Raw genomic sequence first — 19010 nt, 5'->3', positions numbered from 1 at the left:
CAGGACAAATCCCTGCTTGATCCCATTATAGTCAATGGGATCCAGTGATGCACTGCCTTATCTGGCTATGCTAATTACAGTAAACACCAGCAGCAGGCTGTTCCTCTGCTGGCACAGCCTGCTCGATACCTTTACCGCATGTGTGAAAGTAGCCAAAGTTTTGTTATTTGGCCTATGAGATCTGGGCACATCAGGGCCGGTGCTACCATAAGGCAGACCAAGCGGCCGCCTTAGGGCGCACCCTGGGGGAGGGCGGAAAAATGTGACATGGAGGGGGAGAAATGTGACATGGGGGGCTGATATTGGGGGCTGATGGCTGGGGGATGATGTCTGACATGGGGTTCTGATCTGAGGTCTGATTAACATTGGGGGTCTGATTGCTGGTCTGACCTGAGGTGTAATGGAAAATATTTTTTTCTTATTATCCTCCTCTAAAACCTAGGTGTGTCTTAGAGGGCGAAAAATATGGTCCTTAAACCAGCCATTGTCTGAAGCAGAGAGAAGATACCAGGACCACAGAGAGGAGAAGCGTGGGAGATGGGGCGCCAAAATGTAGCTTCGCTTGTGTTGGCAAAAATCCTTGCACCGGCCCTGGGGCACATACCTCCCACAACATAAAGTGCAATCTAATTGTAAGCTTCCGTTTTCTTCGTTTACTACGCACACACCTATAGATTATGCACCACAGCACGATTGACAACATACACTGTGTAAATGCCAATTAAAATGCTGAACTGAAGGACTGACATGTAACAGCATGCATTTTGCTAAAGTCAACACACTGCAAGCCATCTGGGTTTGCATCTCTTGTAAATTAGACTGTGTTTTATGTTCTTCCATCTCATCGAGCCCCGCTTTTGACTCACAGTAAACTGGAGTTGTGCCGTTTTGCATTTTCTAGTTCTGCGACAGCTGTTGCATCTCAAATCTACATCTGACGGACTTGTTTCTGGCATGTGTATTGTATGCAGATGGAAATGCTGGCCATTTTAACAGATTCGCTCACTGGTAACTATGACTTATGTGTCCTTGGAGAATGAAAGTTGCACTTGATAAAAATGAAGGTGCATTATCACTGCTTAAATACAATTAGCTATGAAAGAGACTTTATATTAGCCTTCTCCCCTGGCATAGTCACTTGAGCTATAACTTTTTTTATTTTTATAACTACATAACTAGGCAAATATGGAATTCAGCAACCTGGGAAAGCTGGGTAACAACCTCTGCAGAGATGCAATGGAGGCCATTATTGGTACATACATTCTGTATACAGTATTGGGGTCATTTATTAAGACCAGCGTTTTAGACGTTGGTCTTAAAGGGAACCTGTCACCCAAAAATCGCCTATTAAGCTGTTTACAGTACCTTATAGTGCTGTATACTCGTTTCTTGATGCACTTTTTGTTCGTTTTCCCGCATGTCTGCTCATTCAGAAATCGATGTTATATTCAGCTGCTGCCCCGTGCTTCAAGTCAGGCTTGAAGTCACGGGGGCAGCGGCCTCGGCGTCTTACATGGCCCTCTCCCCGCCCCCTGCCTCTGTTACTGACAGCCGAACTCCGAATCCGGGACCGCGCTCAACGGCCGCATGCGCAGTAAAGGGCGGCCGTTGAGCGGCCGCCCTTTACTGGGCGGTAGTAAAGGGCGGCAGCCGGGACCGCGCTCCTGCCGCCCTTTACTGCGCATGCGGCCGTTGAGCGCGGTCCCGGATTCGGAGTTCGGCTGTCAGTAACAGAGGCAGGGGGCGGGGAGAGGGCCATGTAAGACGCCGAGGCCGCTGCCCCCGTGACTTCAAGCCTGACTTGAAGCACGGGGCAGCAGCTGAATATAACATCGATTTCTGAATGAGCAGACATGCGGGAAAACGAACAAAAAGTGCATCAAGAAACGAGTATACAGCACTATAAGGTACTGTAAACAGCTTAATAGGCGATTTTTGGGTGACAGGTTCCCTTTAATACCCCTTACAAAGGCGCATGATGCACCTAAGTTATATAGAGGCGACGGTCTCTACATAACTTAGGCACATCCAAGGCCGGCCTAAATCTATAGATTTAGATAATTGTGTAGAAAATGATAAATGAGACGGGCCGGCTGCCCCTTTCCCCATCCACTCGATGCCCTCTTAATACAAGGCGTGAGCGTGGAAAAGTTGCAGGTTCGGTCACAAATTCCCTTTGTGACCGAATCTGCGTCAGATATACGCCCTATTTTTTGCTATTTTTTTTACTTTATTTGGGGAAAATGACGTTTTTGTTTATTTTTACTTGAAACTTTTAATTTTTGGGGGGGAAAACTTTATTTTTTCAACTTTTTTTCCACTTAATTTTTTGTCCCACTTTGGGACTTGAACTTTTGGGGGTCTAATCCTTTACAATGCATTCCAATACTTCCGGGGCCTGTGAGATCCAGGGGGCTGGATCTCACAGGCTCGTCCCCGGAAGGCAGTGCGATGCCTTCCTTAGACATGGCGCTGCCTTCCATGCCATCGGGTCCCCCCTACAGCCGCATGGGGACCCGATGGCACCGCCCGCCGCCGCAATAGGTAAAAGCCGCAAACCGCAGGTCTGAATTGACCTGCGGTTTGCGTCAATCGCAGACATGGGGGGGTCACTGGACCCCCCAGGAAATTAGCCGAGGTGCCTGCTCAATGATTTGAGCAGGCACCGGCTTCCGATCAACGCCCTGTGTCCTGAAGAGGTTAAATGTATTTTATCAGGATTTTATGTGATAAACCAACACAAAGTAGCAAGCATGTCAATACTTTGTAGGACCACCTTTCACTGCAATTACAGCTGCACGTCTTTTGGGCGGTATGTCTCTACCAGCTCTGCACATCTAGAGGCTGACATTTTTGCCCATTCTTCTTGCAAAAGAGCTCCAAGTTAGATTAGATGAAAAACATCTGTGAACAGTAATTTTCAAGTCTTGCCACAATAGGATTTAGGACTGGACTGGGCCATTCTAACACATGAATTTGCTTTGATCTAAACCATTCCATTGTAGCTCTGGCTGTATGTTTAGGGTCGTTGCCCTGCTGGAAGGTGAACCTCCGCCTCAGTCATAAGTCTTTTGCAGCTTCTAATAGGTTTTCTTCCAGGATTGCCCTGTATTTAGCTCCATCCATCTTTCCATTAACTCTGCTTCGCTTCTCTGTTCCTGATGAAAAAAAACATCCCCACAGAATGATGCTGCCACCACCACCATGTTTCATGGTGAGGATGGCGTGTTTAGGGTCATGTTCAGTGTTAGTTTTCCCCCCACACATAATGTTTTGCATTTAGGTCAAAAAGTTCCACATTGGTCTCATCTGACCAGAGCACTTTCTTCCACATATTTTCTGTGGCTTGTGACACACTGCACATGGGACTTCTTATGGCTTGCTTTCAAAAATGGCTTTCTTCTTGCCACTCTTCCATAAAGGCCAGATTTGTGGAGTACACAACTAATAGTTGTCCTGTGGACAGATTGTTCCACCTGAGCTGTGGATCTCTGCAGCTCCAGAGTGACCATGGGGCTCTTAGCTGCTTCTTGCCTGGGCTGTCAGTTTAGATAGACAGCCATGTCTTGGTAGGTCTGTAGTTGTGCCATACTCCTCCATACTTCACCCATTTTCAGATGATGGATTGAACAGTACTCTGTGAGATGTTCAGAGCTTGAGATATTTTTTTTCATAACCTAACCTTGCTTTACACTTCTCCACAACTTTATATCCCTGACCTGTCTGATGTTTTTCTTGGTTTTCATGATACTGTTTGATCGCTAATGTTCTCTAGATAAACTCTGCACCTGCAATTATACTGAGAATAAGGTATACACAGGTTACACTTACTTCTGAAGGCAAATGGTCACACTGGATTTTATTTAGGGACATTAGAGTACAGGGGGCTGAATACAAATGCACGCCACACTTTTCAGATTTTTATTTATTAAAAATTTTGAAAACCAGGTATCATTTTCTTTTCACTTCACACATACTTGCTGCTTTGTGTTGGTCTATCACAAAAAATACAAAATAAGTTTGTGGATATAATGTGAAAAAATGTGGAAAAGTTCAAGGGGCATGAATACTTTTTCACGGCACTATATGTAGTTTGGTCTTTAGCATACCTCCACATGCTGCCCACCTTTTTCAAAGCTGCTGAAAGGCAAATCTGCGGAATCGAGAACAGAGGAATTATCGCTGTGTAACTGGGCAGAGTAGCTATTCAGCTCTATGTACTATGGCTGGTACCATATATATATATATATATATATATATATATACACACACACACAAGAGCTGGTACTATGGTTGGTGCTGTTATCAAATCTATTTTGTACTAATAGTAACTAGGAGAGTCCTTCCAACAAAATGGCCACGCTCACTACGTAGACAAAAATTATCCAGATTAACCCAGCCTCTTCCTCCTAAACTTCCTGGCTCATATGCCGTTTTATTTTTCATGTCTGCAATTGTGATATTTGGGAAAACAAGAGCAAATAACAAAAGACAGATGAGATAATGTTACGTTTTGATGGTTGTACTTTTTTTGTGTGTAGATTCTGGATTTAGTGGCCTATAAAGTGTGCAAGATAATGCTGGGTGATAAATCCAGAGCATTGTTACACTGCCTAATTTAACATTACATCACACGTTTTTTGGCTTAGTTTACTCCAAAAATGTGTCATCATTTTGCTCCCTAACTGGACAAAAGGTTGTAAAAAAACAGGGTAGAAAATTGTCTACAACAGGCGGAAAAATGTACAAAGCATGCACACCATTCTTTGTCACTAATTGTGAGGGTAGTAAATCTCTTCCATTGTATGGAATATTAAAGGATGTCATTAGAAAGAGCCCACACACAGCTATGTGAATAGAAAAAAAAAAGAACAGGAATAAAAAAAATATAATAATTAACATTGGCCCCAGTCCTTAAAAAGGACCTATCACCACGAAAGGCAATGCAATCTGCAGGCAGAGTGTTACACAGCAGGAGGAGCTGAACAGATTTATATATGGTTTTGTGGGAAAAGATTCGGTAAACGTGTAATTTATACATTTATGCCTTTTCTATTTCTGACTTTATTTTACATGGGGGTGTGGTGTTATCAGTGACTGACAGCTATCTCTGTATACACACTCATACAAAGAATGCTATTGTCACGGCTGAGGATGGGGAAAACCCTCAGCCGTGCGATGCCCGGTGATGTTGTGGCTGCTCGGCCAAGAGAACAGGATAGGGAGCAGGTCACCTCCTCAAGCATCCCTAACTCCTACCTGCATGGGCCGACCTTTAAGGTAGGAGAACCCATGCGCAGGAACCTCGGAGCCCTGACTTACCCTCCGCAGATCCCTGAGCTAGGAGCTCGGTAAGACGACCTACTCCTCCAAGGTACGGAGGAGCAGGAGTCTCAATGGCCAAGCTGCTGGGAAAAAGGGGAACCGAAACAGACTAATGGGAATGGCAGGTGAACTAAGGAGTTCCACCAACCTGCCACAGCCTTGCTGACTGGATCCCTGAGCACACACAGAATCCAGAACCATTAGCTGCACAAACCAAACGAACAAAGGTCCCGACAGTACATCACATGGATATCACATACAACATGACATAAAACATAAAGTGACATTCTCTTTATGACCACAGGGGTGGCTCTCACTGGCAGGTAGAATAGACAGGAGGCTGCTCCAGCCAAGCATGACTGAAGCAACCCTCAGACCTGAACTAACAGTGAGGCTTTATAGGCCAAGAAGCCACACCCCACAGTCGGACACACCCAGTGACACAACACACACACTGGGAAGGGAGTTAACCCTTCCAGCACCAGAGAAGGGAAACATACATTAAAGGGAAGTGCACACAATACACAAAACAAAGTGCACACATACACACACACCTAACAGAAAGGTGCTAGGTGCAACCGCATGCACAGCATAGAAAGCTGCCACATACATAACGTTGCCAGCGGCAACCACAGGTGAGGCAAATACCACTGCCCTCACCTGTTATTGAAAACCAAACTAAACCGCTGAGAACCGCATGCGGTTCAGGAGTCACGGTCATGGCCATGGCCGTGACAGCTATCACTGATAACACCTCACCTGTGTACAGCTATCAGTGGCTGACACATATCTATGTATACACACTTACACAGAGAATACTATCAATCACTAATCAGCTCCCACATGTATAATGAAATCAGAAATAGCAGAAATTTAAATGTATAAATTCCAAGTTGTACTGAATATATTACAGTAAAACTACATATGAATCTGCTCAGCTTCTCCTGCTCTATAACCTGCCTCCTGCAGACTGCCACTGTATTTTGTGTGACAGTTTTTCTTTAAGCGATTAAAAACGCAACATCGCTGTGTGAAAGAGGGTGATGAGACACCACCAGTATTATTTCTATATATGTCTAGAGGGTCATGCTATTATTTAGCACCGGTAAGTATTATTGTATGCTGGTTTGCAGTCCAGTATGGTTGGTGTACCTGCAGAAGATTTTTTAAATAAATCTAAAGTTTCTGAAAAACAGAATCTAAGAATTTATTGTACCTGTTTGGTTGATAAGGGAATCCCATAGTTGCTCCTGATCCATATAACTCTCCAATAGGGCAGTAAAAGACTGAGGTGACAGGGAACAATAAGAGAACACCCACAGGATGATTTCTGTGACATCCATATCCTTGCCATCGTCATCTTCCAGCATTAACAAATTGAAATCATGTGTTTCCTGAACTTCAGCTACTAAAAAGAGAGAATATTTATTATGATGAAAACTAAATTCCAGCTATATTTTTAACACATGTTAAATACATACACACATACGTCGTATGCAGCAAGTACACCCACATACAGCAGTACCAATACTTTTAGTGACATTTGGTATTAGCCCACAAAGAGGTTGTCCAAAAGTTTTAGCGCTGATGGTCCCTGGCAGCCTTTGTTTATTTGCCTGGTGCCACCATGTGCCGTACGTCCATGTGACCACTGCAGCCAAATTACTATTATACAGTCAGCACCTGAGGCATATGGAGCTCAGTTGAATGTAATTATACATTTCACATGCCAATCCATTGCTTCATTCTGGGGACAAAAGACATTTAATTGTTATGCAAATGATCAGTTAAGTGCACTGTGGGTGGGCCCAAGCCATTCTGTGCACCCATGCTCTTCCTGCGTCCTCTGCTAGGCCCTCCCTATTCTTCTTGTTTGACAGGGCCAGGTGGAAGATGATGCAGGAACCAGGCTCTGTCAATCAAGGAGAGGGTGGGCCTGCCAGAGGAAGGGGCAAAGATACCCTTGGTCCACTTAACTTCTCATTGGCATTTGGATAAAAAATACTTTTCTCTAGAATCAAGCAATTGATCAGTAAGTGAAATGTATCATTACATTCAGCTGAGCTAGCAGTGCAAGGCATGATGCCTACTCACTCTACGGTGGCGTCTCGCACAGCTCTTTGTGGCAGCTTTGGATGTGGTTGAGCCACAGCCAGAAGTGGCTTCAACATGAAGGAGAAGCATAAGTCTTTCCTTTATAGTTGCCATTCTCTTCCAACCCACTTCTGGCTCTGGCACAAAACTACTCCAAAAACTGCCACAAACTTTTGTGTGTGACACCAAAATTTAACTTTTGGACAATGCCCTTAAATAGGACAGCATATACTGAAGACAGACCTAATTTAAATGCAATTAAATGTATATCTGTATGATTATTACAATTTATCATAATTCATAGCATAACTCAGCGCTGCTCAATCTAACACACATTATTGTGGGTCCTTAAGTGCAGCCCTGGACTGCATTAGAGATGAGTGAACCTTTCAGGTTTAGTTTCAGGTTTGCAGAATTTTTAGAAAAATTCGGTTTCAGCACAGAAAAGAGAGCGAGAGCCCACTATACTAATCTATGTTTCTTAAAAATATAAGTGCGTTATCTAAGGGGTACTCTTTTTTCATAATTGAAAGCCCTTAGTATGCGGAGTACGTGTGCGTAGTATTATAGGCCAGACGATGCCCCTCTGGATTTCTGGGAAAGATATTCATATTGGCTTTTCTAAGCCTCTCTGATGTCGGCATATGTTAGGCATGATAATTTGCATATATTTTCCCCAGAAATCAGAAGTAGCGTTGTCTAGCCTATAACAGTCATCAAGGATATTAACTGGTCTCCATAATAGAAATAGTAACCAACCAAAAGTTCCTCCCAAGGACTTGCAACTAGAAAAAGCTTTTCCCATCTGCTTTGCTCTGATATAGGGCTTTCAACCTGACAGAGCTAGTTGTAAATGTGAGGCTGGCTTAGCGATTTTCCTAGTTTTGATACATAAGCATGTTTAAAAGGCTTCAAGGCACTCCTGCCTGTAGAATCAATTTGCTCATCCTTAGATTTTATCAATGAGCAGTACATCACAGTCAGCCATGGTCAAGGCTCGCACACACAATGTTCTATCTTATGACACAGCTGTATTTGCCAATAATTTCTCCAGATATATATTTTTGGCTAGGATTCAGGGTCCATTCACACGTCAGTATTTTTACCTTTCCAGATAAACGTTCCTTTTTTTTGCGGATCTGTTTTTCAGTACAAACTTCCGTTTTTTTTTACTAAAGTGCTTCTGAATCCGTTCCGTGTTATTGTTATTCCGTTTTTTTTTCCATCCATTTTCCTGTCAATAGATCCGCAAAAACGGATGACATTCAGATGGATAACGGACCCGAAAAACGGATAGAAAGTAGGAGAAGCTTAATTTTTTTTCAGGATCCGCACACTGGAAAATAGGAAAACGGAACGGATTCTGTGATTCGGACAGCACTATAATTGGTGTCCGCATTTTTGCCGAGGCAATTGAAATTAATGGATGAGAAAAAACGTTCCGATTTAAATCGGAACAGAAACGGAGTGTTATAACGGACGTGTGAATGGACCCTTAAAAACACATTTCCAAACAGGTCTTACGAGATCTGATCTTTTTCCTGGTATACAAAACACAGACCGCAAACATATAAACAGTCCATACATGGATTCTTGTACAAATCCTTTGCACCTAGCCAACTAAGGACCCTCCTATGTCCTGACGAGGGGAAAAAAACCAAAGCAGGTGTCAGCAGTTGGGTCCCATTTCCTTTCAGAGAAGACTTGGCATGGCTAATATCCTTAGTCATGTTGCATGGCTTGTTAAAGATTTGGACATTGACTATAGGGTTGCTACTTGCACTAGCTAACCCTGCAGACACAGCTTTCCTTGTTAGCTAAACTGTTTTCCGATGGAGCACTCCCTCTATGCAAGGAGAAGCAATGCCCCCACCTCAAAATAAACATGGTTACATGACACAACGTTTAGAGATAGAAAAGATATAGCTGACGCCTGATCAATATCCTGGGGAGTGTAGCTTCAACATATGTATAGCCACCACTGGGGATGCACATCAGGAACATGAAGTGAAGCCCTAGGGGACAATACACCGCTAGTCGGGCATCACTGGCACATTAAAAAGGAATATTGTTAGAGTATCCCTAGGACTGGCCCACAGGGGTACAGGGTACAGTGGGCCAGTGAGAAAGGTGGGCCCACTGTCCACCAGCACAGCATCTCAAATAACCTATATCAATATAAAAAACTGGTTACACTATCCAGTTTATTATTATAGATGCATCGGAAGGTTAAGGCCTCTTTCACATGACCTTTTTTTTTTTTTTCGTTTTTCAGGACGTTTTTTTGCGTTCCGTATACGTTCCATATACGGAACCATTAATTTCAATGGTTCAGCAAAAAAAAAATATCAATGTACTCCGTATGCATTCCGTTTCCGTATTTCTGTTCCGTTGAAAGATAGGACATGTTCTATTATTGCCCGCAAATCATGTTCCGTGGCGCCATTTAAGTCAATGGGTCCACAAAAAAAACGGAACACATATGGAAATGCATCCGTCTGTCTTCCGTATCCGTTCCGTTTTCTTTGCGGAACCATCTATTGAAAATGTTATGCCCAGCCCAATCTTTTCTATGCAATTACTGTATACTGTATATGCCATACGGAAAAACAGAATGGAAAAATGGAACCGAAACGGAAAAACAACAGAAACAAAAAATGGAAAAGCGGATCCGGAAAAAACGGCCCGCAAAACACTGAAAAAGGCATACGGTTGTGTGAAAGAGGCTTAAGATGGCCTCTAAGAATAGAGGCAGGCTAGCTCTTCCCTGGGACCATTTGAAGTTGTTGCAGAGACCCCCATAATCAATCATCTTGTAGCGTTTTGTTGCTGTCTGCCTCTGTGTGGGCAGGTAATATTTGCATGTCGCTGTACAGTGGGCCCCCAGAATTAATTTTATTGGTGGGCCCTAGGCATCCCAGTCCGACACTGCACGTAACACCATATACTTAACCCCCAAGTATTCACACATCTGGACCTTCTGTTATAGAACAGGAACAAGTGCATCGGTTTTCTTACTGGCACGCTCTTCTCAGACTTTCAGAACACAATGTCATTTGAAGGCACAAATCTGCTTCAGCTCAAGGACCTGGCCAGTCAATAGATTTATGCTTTCTGTCATTTTATCCATGTGATAATTAAAGCATCTAGCAGAATTCAATACAGGAGAGCACTCGGGTAGTAATGTGATCTTGATCAAACATTTGTCAGTCTTTGTAGAAGATGACAGGTATTTGAATAGGTAAGTGAATGGAGTACAGTTGTGAATATGAGGTAAGACAGAATCGGAAGATGTGTTGTACTTCTGACAAATGTTAGGCCACATTACAATGACAGAACCAAATTACTGTATATATTAACAGACCCGTGTGCCCTTGCATTGTGCTTAAAATGAAAGTGTCATCAGAAAATGACCTATTTTTATGTTACATATTTTTTTTTTGTATTTTTGGTGTGTTTTATTTCCATGTCACTATCTACACTGACTGTCCAAAAAAAGTCACCACCTGGATTTAACTAAGCAAATAGTTATAAGCCTCCTAATGGATAATTACTGCATGGACGATCATCTTTCAGCTGGCAACAAGTTATTTAACCCCAACTGGTGCAATGAGTTGCTTCTCATTTCTTAAACAACCATGTCAAAAGACACATCTCGTGGTCGTGGAAAAGATGTTAGTCTGTTTGAGAAGGGTGAAATCATTGGCATGCATCAAGCAGAGAAAACATCTAAGGAGATTGCAGAATCTACTTAAATTGGGTTAAGATCTGTCCAACGCATTATTAAAAACTGGAAGGATAGTGGGGACCCATCGTACTCGAAGAAGAAATGTGGTGGGAAAAAAATCCTGAATGATCGTTATCGACGATCACTTAAACGTTTGGTGAAATCACAACAGTAGAACTCAGGGCTATGTTTAATAGTGAAAGTAAGAGCATTTCCACAAACACAATGCAAAGGGAACTCAAGGGATTGGGACTGAACAGCTGTGTAGCCGTACGAAAACCACTAATCAGTGAGGCAAAGCAGAAAAAAGGCTTCAATTTGCTAGGGAGCATAAAGATTGGACTCTGGAGCAATGGAAGAAGGTCATGTGGTCTGATGAGTCCAGATTTACCCTGTTCCAGATTGATGGGCGCATTAGGGTAAGAAGAGAGGAAGATGAAGTGATGCACCCATCATGCCTCGTGCCTACTGTACAAGCCTGTGGGGGCAGTGCTATGATCTGGGGTTGCTGCAGTTGGTCAGGTCTAGGTTCAGCAACAGTATGTGCTCCAAGAATGAGGTCAGCTGACTACCTGAACATACTGAATGACCAGGTTATTCCATCAATGGATTTTTTCTTCCCTGATGGCACGGGCATATTCCAAGATGACAATGCCAGGATTCATCGGGCTCAAATTGTGAAATAGTGGTTCAGGGAGCAGGAGACATCATTTTCACACTGAGAATATTTGAGATGTGCTGGAGAAGGCTTTGCGCAGCAGTCAGACTCTACCATCATCAATGGAAGATCTTGGTGAAAAATTAATGTAACACTGGATGGAAATAAATCTTGTGACATTGCAGAAGCTTATCGAAACAACGACACAGCGAATGTGTGCTGTAATCAAAGCTAAATGCTTTTTTTTGGTGGCAATGTTTTTTTGGGAGGGTCAGTGTAGATTAAAAAAAAAGTATATAATCCTGCGATCTTCACACTGGCCACTAGGTCTAATCATAGTCTTAGATTTTCTCTTATGTACATGTAACTTTCCAATACCCATTCGCTTTATTACCACAGGCAGAATTACAATAACAAGTAACACCTCTATAAAGATTTCCTGTCTTTTGAGAACAGCTGCATGGGCCATAGATACAACTGACAGAAGCCGACCCCATTGACTTCAAGGGAGAGTTTTCTAGGCATGCTCAGGAGGCAGCAGATAAGCTATGATATCACCTATTGCAAATGGTAGATTCTGTGTTATCTATATATATATATATATATATATATATATATATATGTGATATCTGCCATGGTAATCTTGCCTGTAATGATAATGAGATGACTGTTGAAAAGTGATCTGCACAAACCAAGAAGTGGCACCAAATAATAGGATAAGTAGCCATCATAAAAACTGCAGGATTTTATGATTTATTTTAAAGGATAACTGTCATATTTTCTTAAATTGCCACTGTTCTCCTTGAGTTTTCCCCTTAGTTATGGCTGTTTTGAATCCTACATTATGAGGGTCTTCTCAAGATGGCTCCTCTGCCAGTTCTCTGAGGCCAAAACTGCATTCCCTCAGGTCACATACAAACTTGCTGTAGCCAGCAGCTTCCTGCCAGCCAATCAGATTGGATTACTGAGAGACACGCCTCCTCACTCTGAAGCCTAATGCAGGCATGCAGTTTCTAGCTGGAGACAGATGAGCCATAGCAACGGTCTTTTAACCCCTTAGGGACTTAGGACGTACCGGAATGCCCTGTTTCCCGAGTCCTTAAGGACTAAGGGCGTACCGGTATGTCCTAACTTTAAATCGCGATTGCGGCACGGCGGGGGTTAATCGCAACAGGATATCCGCTGAAATCATTCAGCGGGCATCCTGTCACAACGCCAGGGGCTTTTACCTTATCCGGCGGGCGGCAGTGCCATCGGGTCCCTATGCGGCTGTAGGGGGGACCCGATGGCATGGAAGGCAGCGCGATGCCTTCCTTAGGCATCTGCGCTGCCTTCCGGTGACGAGCCTGTGAGATCCAGCCCCCTGGATCTCACAGGCCGGAAGCTGTATGAGTAATACACACAGTATTACTCATACAGCCAATGCATTCCAATACAGAAGTATTGGAATGCATTGTAAAAGGGATTAGATCCCCAAAAGTTGAAGTCCCAAAGTGGGACAAAAAATAAAGTAAAAAAACAAGTTTAAAAAATAAAGTTTCCCCCCCAAAAAATTTCAAAAGTAAAATAAACAAAAGTTTCAAGTAAAAATAAACAAAAACGTAATTTTCCCCAAATAAAGTAAAAAACAATAGCAAAAAATAGGAAAAAAAAAGTAAATATACATATTAGGTATCGCCGCGTCCATATCGACCGGCTCTAAAAACTTATCACATGACCTAACCCCTCAGGTGAACACCGTAAAAAATAAAAAAATAAAAACTGTGCTAAATAAACAATCAAGTCACCCTGCATCACAAAAAGTACAACAGCATGCGATCAAAAAGGCGTTTGCCCACCAAAATAGTACCAATCTAACCGTCACCTCATCCCACAAAAAATTAGCCCCTACCTGAGACAATCGCTTAAAAAAATAAAAAAACTATGGCTCAGAATACGGAGACACTAAAACATCTTTTTTTTTTTGTTTCAAAAATTATATTATTGTGTAAAACTTACATAAATAAAAAAATGTATACATATTAGGTATCCCCGGTCCGTATCGACCGGCTCTATAAAAATATCACATGACCTAACCCTTCAGATAAACACCGTAAAAAATATAAAATAAAAACTGCTAAATAAACCATTTTTTGTCACCTTACATCACAAAAAGTGTAATAGCAAGCGATCAAAAAGTCATATGCACCCCAAAATAGTGCCAATAAAACCATCATCTCCTCCCTAAAAAATCATACCCTATCCAAAGTAATCGCCCAAAAACTGAAAAAATTATGGCTCTCAGACTATGGAAACACTAAAACATAATTTTCTTTGCTTCAAAAATGAAATCATTGTGTTAAACTTACATAAATAAAAAAAAGTACACATATTAGGTATCGCAGCGTCCGTAATAACTTGCCCTATAAAAATATCACATGACTTGACCCCTCAGGTGAATACCGTAAAAAAACTAAAAATAAAAACGGTGTAAAAAAAAAGCCATTTTTCGTCACCTTACATCACAAAAAATGTAATAGCAAGCGATCAAAAAGTCACACGCACCCCAAAATAGTGCCAATAAAACCGTCATCTCATCCCGGAAAAATCATACCCTACCCAAGGTATTCGCCCAAAAACTGAAAAAATTATGTCTCTCAGACTATGGGAACACTAAAACATGATGAAAAAAGTATACATATTAGGTATCGCCGCATCCGTGACAACCTGGTCTATAAAAATATCACATGATCTAACCTGTCAGATGAATGTTGTAAATGACAAAAAATAAAAACGGTGCTAAAACAGCTATTTCTTGTTACCTTGCCTCACAAAAAGTGTAATATAGAGCAACCAAAAATCATATGTACCCTAAACTAGGACCAACAAAACTGCCACTCTATCCCGTAGTTTCAAAAATGGGGTCACTTTTTTGGAGTTTCTACTTTAGGGGTGCATCAGGGGGGCTTCAAATGGGACATGGTGTAAAAAAACAGTCCAGCAAAATCTGCCTTCCCAAAACCGTATGGCGTTCCTTTCCTTCTGCGCCCTGCCGTGTGCCCTTACAGCGGTTTACGACCACATATGGGGTGTTTCTGTAAACTACAGAATCCGGGCCATAAATATTGAGTTTTGTTTGGCTGTTAACCCCTGCTTTGTTACTGGAAAAAATGGATTAAAATGGAAAATTAGCAAAAAATATTAAATTCTCAAATTTCATCTCCATTTGCCAATAACTCTTGTGGAACACCTAAAGGGTTAACGATGTTTGTAAAATCTGTTTTGAAGAATCTCATGCAATGAAACAGGTTCCTGTTAGAGATTACCTGATTTATCTACTATGGGGCCCTGGCTTCCCAACACATCCTTTCCTTACAATATAACATGCTGGTACCCTCTGGACCAACATTAATGGCACATCGAAAGATACGTCCACTCACTTGTTTAAAATCGCTTCCACTCACGCTATCGAACTGTCTATACTCGACATTAACTTAGCGTCATGGCAAGATAGAGGGATTGGCACTATTTCCCAAATGAAAGAAGACCATTACCTTCTTCCCTTTGCGACTCTTCAAAGCGCCTTCGCTCTACCTCATTCTGAATTCTATACATATCTGAGACTCCGTCACTTCCTTTCGAAGATCTTACAATCTCCCCCCCAGGTCAACTCGTCCATCTTGCGACTATTTCAATTCCCCTCCCTTTTCAAAAGACATTCCACGAGACACCTGTATGATCTACTGGGGGATAAGGCTACTTTCATTAAGTCCCCCCCATCTATAGATGGGAAAGGGAACTAAAGAAGACTTTTCCTGCTGAATCCTGGACTGCAGCCATACGATTTATCGTGTCCAATTTGAAATGTATCACTCACTATGAAGCAGGTCTAAAAACCATTCTCCACTGGTACTTTACCCCCCAGAGACTTCATATGATCTACCCTTCCACTTCCCCCTATTGTTGGAGGGGTTGTGGCGGAGGTGGATCCTTGCTCCATATCCTCTGGACCTGCCCTATCCTCACTGAATACTGGAAGAGCATCTTCCAACTTGTCTCTACCCTAATGGGCCACAAAGTGGTCCCTTGCCCAGAGTTAGCCTTGCTGTTTCTAGGTATTCATGAAATCCCTCCTCCCCATAGACACATTACTGGCCATGTTCTGCTCAGCGCCAAACTGGTCATTACCAGACACTGGAAAAACCCGGCCCCTCCTTCTGTTTCTGAGGTCATACAAGAGATTAACCAGACTTGCAGATACGAACACTCCTTACCCTCATCAATTATTCCCATCAAATTTAGACAGGCGGCCTGGAGTGGGTGGACCCATAGCACTTTCTACTCCTCCTGATGTATGTTCTCTTGGCTGCCCGCTGGGACGACGAGGATGCAACTAGGAGGTCCCCATGTCCTTCTCCCCCTTGTTCCTTCCCCCTTTCTTCTGCTTCTCACTTCCTTCTCTTAGGTGTCACTGTACCCTATTTTGTTCTGTGGCCTTCCACAGCTCCTGGTTACTATTTGTCTCGTTTGTCGGTCACCAAATTAGTGACTGCTTTGTTCGTTATCCAATATGCTTGTTGTACCATTAGCTTACGCTATTACTCAACTTGTGGCTGCGCCCACTGTTTTGCTAACTTTATTCATATATATTCAAATGTATTATGTGGCTGCGTCCACTTTGTTGCTTCTTTATCTTTTGTTTCACAGTGCTGATAAAATAAAAAACTATTGAAACTAAAAATCTGTTTTGAATACCTTAAGGGGTGTAGTTTCTTAGATGGGGTCACTTTTATGGAGTTTCTACTTTAGGGGTGCATCAGGGGGGCTTCAAATGGGACATGGTGTCCAAAAAAAACTGTCCAGCAAAATCTGCCTTCCAAAAACAGTATGGCATTCCTTTTCTTCTGCGCCCTGCCATGTGCACGTACAGCAGTTTACGACCACATATGGGGTGTTTCTGTAAACTACAGAATCCGGGCCATAAATATTGAGTTTTGTTCGTCTGTTAACCCTTGCTTTGTTAGTGGGAAAAATGGATTCAAATGGAAAATTTGACAAAAAATTGACATTCTGAAATTTCATCTCCATTTGCCAATAACTCTTGTGGAACACCTAAAGGGTTAACAACATTTATAAAATCTGTTTTGAATACCTTGAGGGGTGTAGTTTCTTAGATGGGGTCACTTTTATAGAGTTTCTACTCTGGGGGTGCATCAGGGGGGCTTCGAATGGGACATGGTGTAAAAAAAAAACCATTCCAGCAAAACCTGCCTTCCAAAAACCGTATGGCATTCCTTTCCTTCTGCGCCCTGCCGTGTGCCCGTACAGCAGTTTATGACCACATATGGGGTGTTTCTGTAAACAGAATCAGGGCCATAAATACTGAGTTTGGTTTGGCTGTTAACCCTTGATTTGTAACTGGAAAAAAATTATTAAAATGCAAAATATGCCCAAAAAATTACATTTTGAAATGGTATCTCTATTTTCCATGAATTCTCGTGGAACACCTAAAGGGTTAACGACATTTGTAAAATCAGTTTTGAATACCTTGAGGGATGTAGTTTCTATAATGGGGTCTTTTTGGGGTGGTTTCTATTATGTAAGCCTCGCAAAGTGACTTCAGACCTGAACTGGTCCCTAAAAATGTGTTTTTTGAAAATTTGTGAAAAATTTCAAGATTTGCTTCTAAACTTCTAAGCCTTGTAACATCCCCAAAAAATAAAATATCATTCCCAAAATGATCCAAACATGAAGTAGACATATGGGGAATGTAAAGTAATAACTATTTTCGGAGGTATTACTATGTATTATAGAAGTAGAGAAATTGAAACTTGGAAATTTGCAATTTTTTACACATTTTTGGTAAATTTAGTATTTTTTTAATAAATAAAAATGATTTTTTTTTAACTTCATTTTACCAGTGTCATGAAGTACAATATGTGACGAAAAAACTATCTCAGAATGGCCTGGATAAGTTAAAGCGTTTTAAAGTTATCAGCACTTAAAGTGACATTGGTCAGATTTGCAAAGTCCTTAAGGTGAAATAGGGCTGAGTCCTTAAGGGGTTAATGGATTACTTTCATATTTTTTTTATTTGCTAGTTTATTAGAGCTAGGCATGTACACCTGAGTTAGTCTGTCAATGATTGCAAAAGATCTGTAATTACCTTATAATAACAGTTTTCATTAATGTCTCCTGTCCTTTTCCATTGCTCCCTTAAAAGACCGTTGCTATGGCTCATCTGTCTCCGGCTAAGAAGACAGGAAGATGGAGGGGTGGTCCTTCGCACTGCATACCTTCATTAGGCTTCAGAGTGAGGAGGCATGTATCTCAGTAATCCAATCTGATTGGCTGACAGGAAACTGCTGGCTACAGCAAGTTTGTATGTGACCTGAGGGAATGCAGTTTTGGCCTCAGAGAACTGGCAGAGGAGCCATCTTGAGAAGATCCTCATTATACACCAATACATGTGGGGAAGAACCAATATCATCTGGATATTACCCTGATATGTAACACAAACAATGGCCAATCCGCATAGGAAATAATAAATATACAGACGTGGACAAAATTGTTGGTACCCTTTGGTCAATGAAAGAAAAAGTCACAATGGTCACAGAAATAACTTTAATCTGACAAAAGTAATAATAAATTAAAATTCTATAAATGTTAACCAATGAAAGTCAGACATTGTTTTTCAACCATGCTTCAACAGAATTATGTAAAAAAATAAACTCATGAAACAGGCATGGACAAAAATGATGGTACCCCTAGAAAACACAGAACATAATGTGACCAAAGGGACATGTTAATTCAAGGTGTGTCCACTAATTAGCATCACAGGTGTCTACAACCTTGTAATCAGCCATTGGGCCTATATATATGGCTCCAGGTAATCACTGTGTTGTTTGGTGATATGGTGTGTACCACACTCGACATGGACCAGAGGAAGCAAAGGAAAGAGCTGTCTCAAGAGATCAGAAAGAAAATTATAGACAAGCATGTTAAAGGTAAAGGCTATAAGACCATCTCCAAGCAACTAGATGTTCCTGTGAGTACAGTTGCACATATTATTCATAAGTTTAAGATCCATGGGACTGTAGCCAACCTCCCTGGACGTGGCCGCAGGAGGAAAATTGATGACAAATCTAAGAGACGGATAATCCGAATGGTAACAAAAGAGCCTAGAAAGACTTCTAAAGAGATTCAAGGTGAACTTCATGCTCAAGG

The sequence above is a fragment of the Bufo gargarizans genome, chromosome 1 (genome assembly GCF_014858855.1).
Source record: "Bufo gargarizans isolate SCDJY-AF-19 chromosome 1, ASM1485885v1, whole genome shotgun sequence".
Classification (NCBI taxonomy): Eukaryota; Metazoa; Chordata; class Amphibia; order Anura; family Bufonidae; genus Bufo; species Bufo gargarizans.
Note: the sequence above shows the minus strand (reverse complement) of the source record.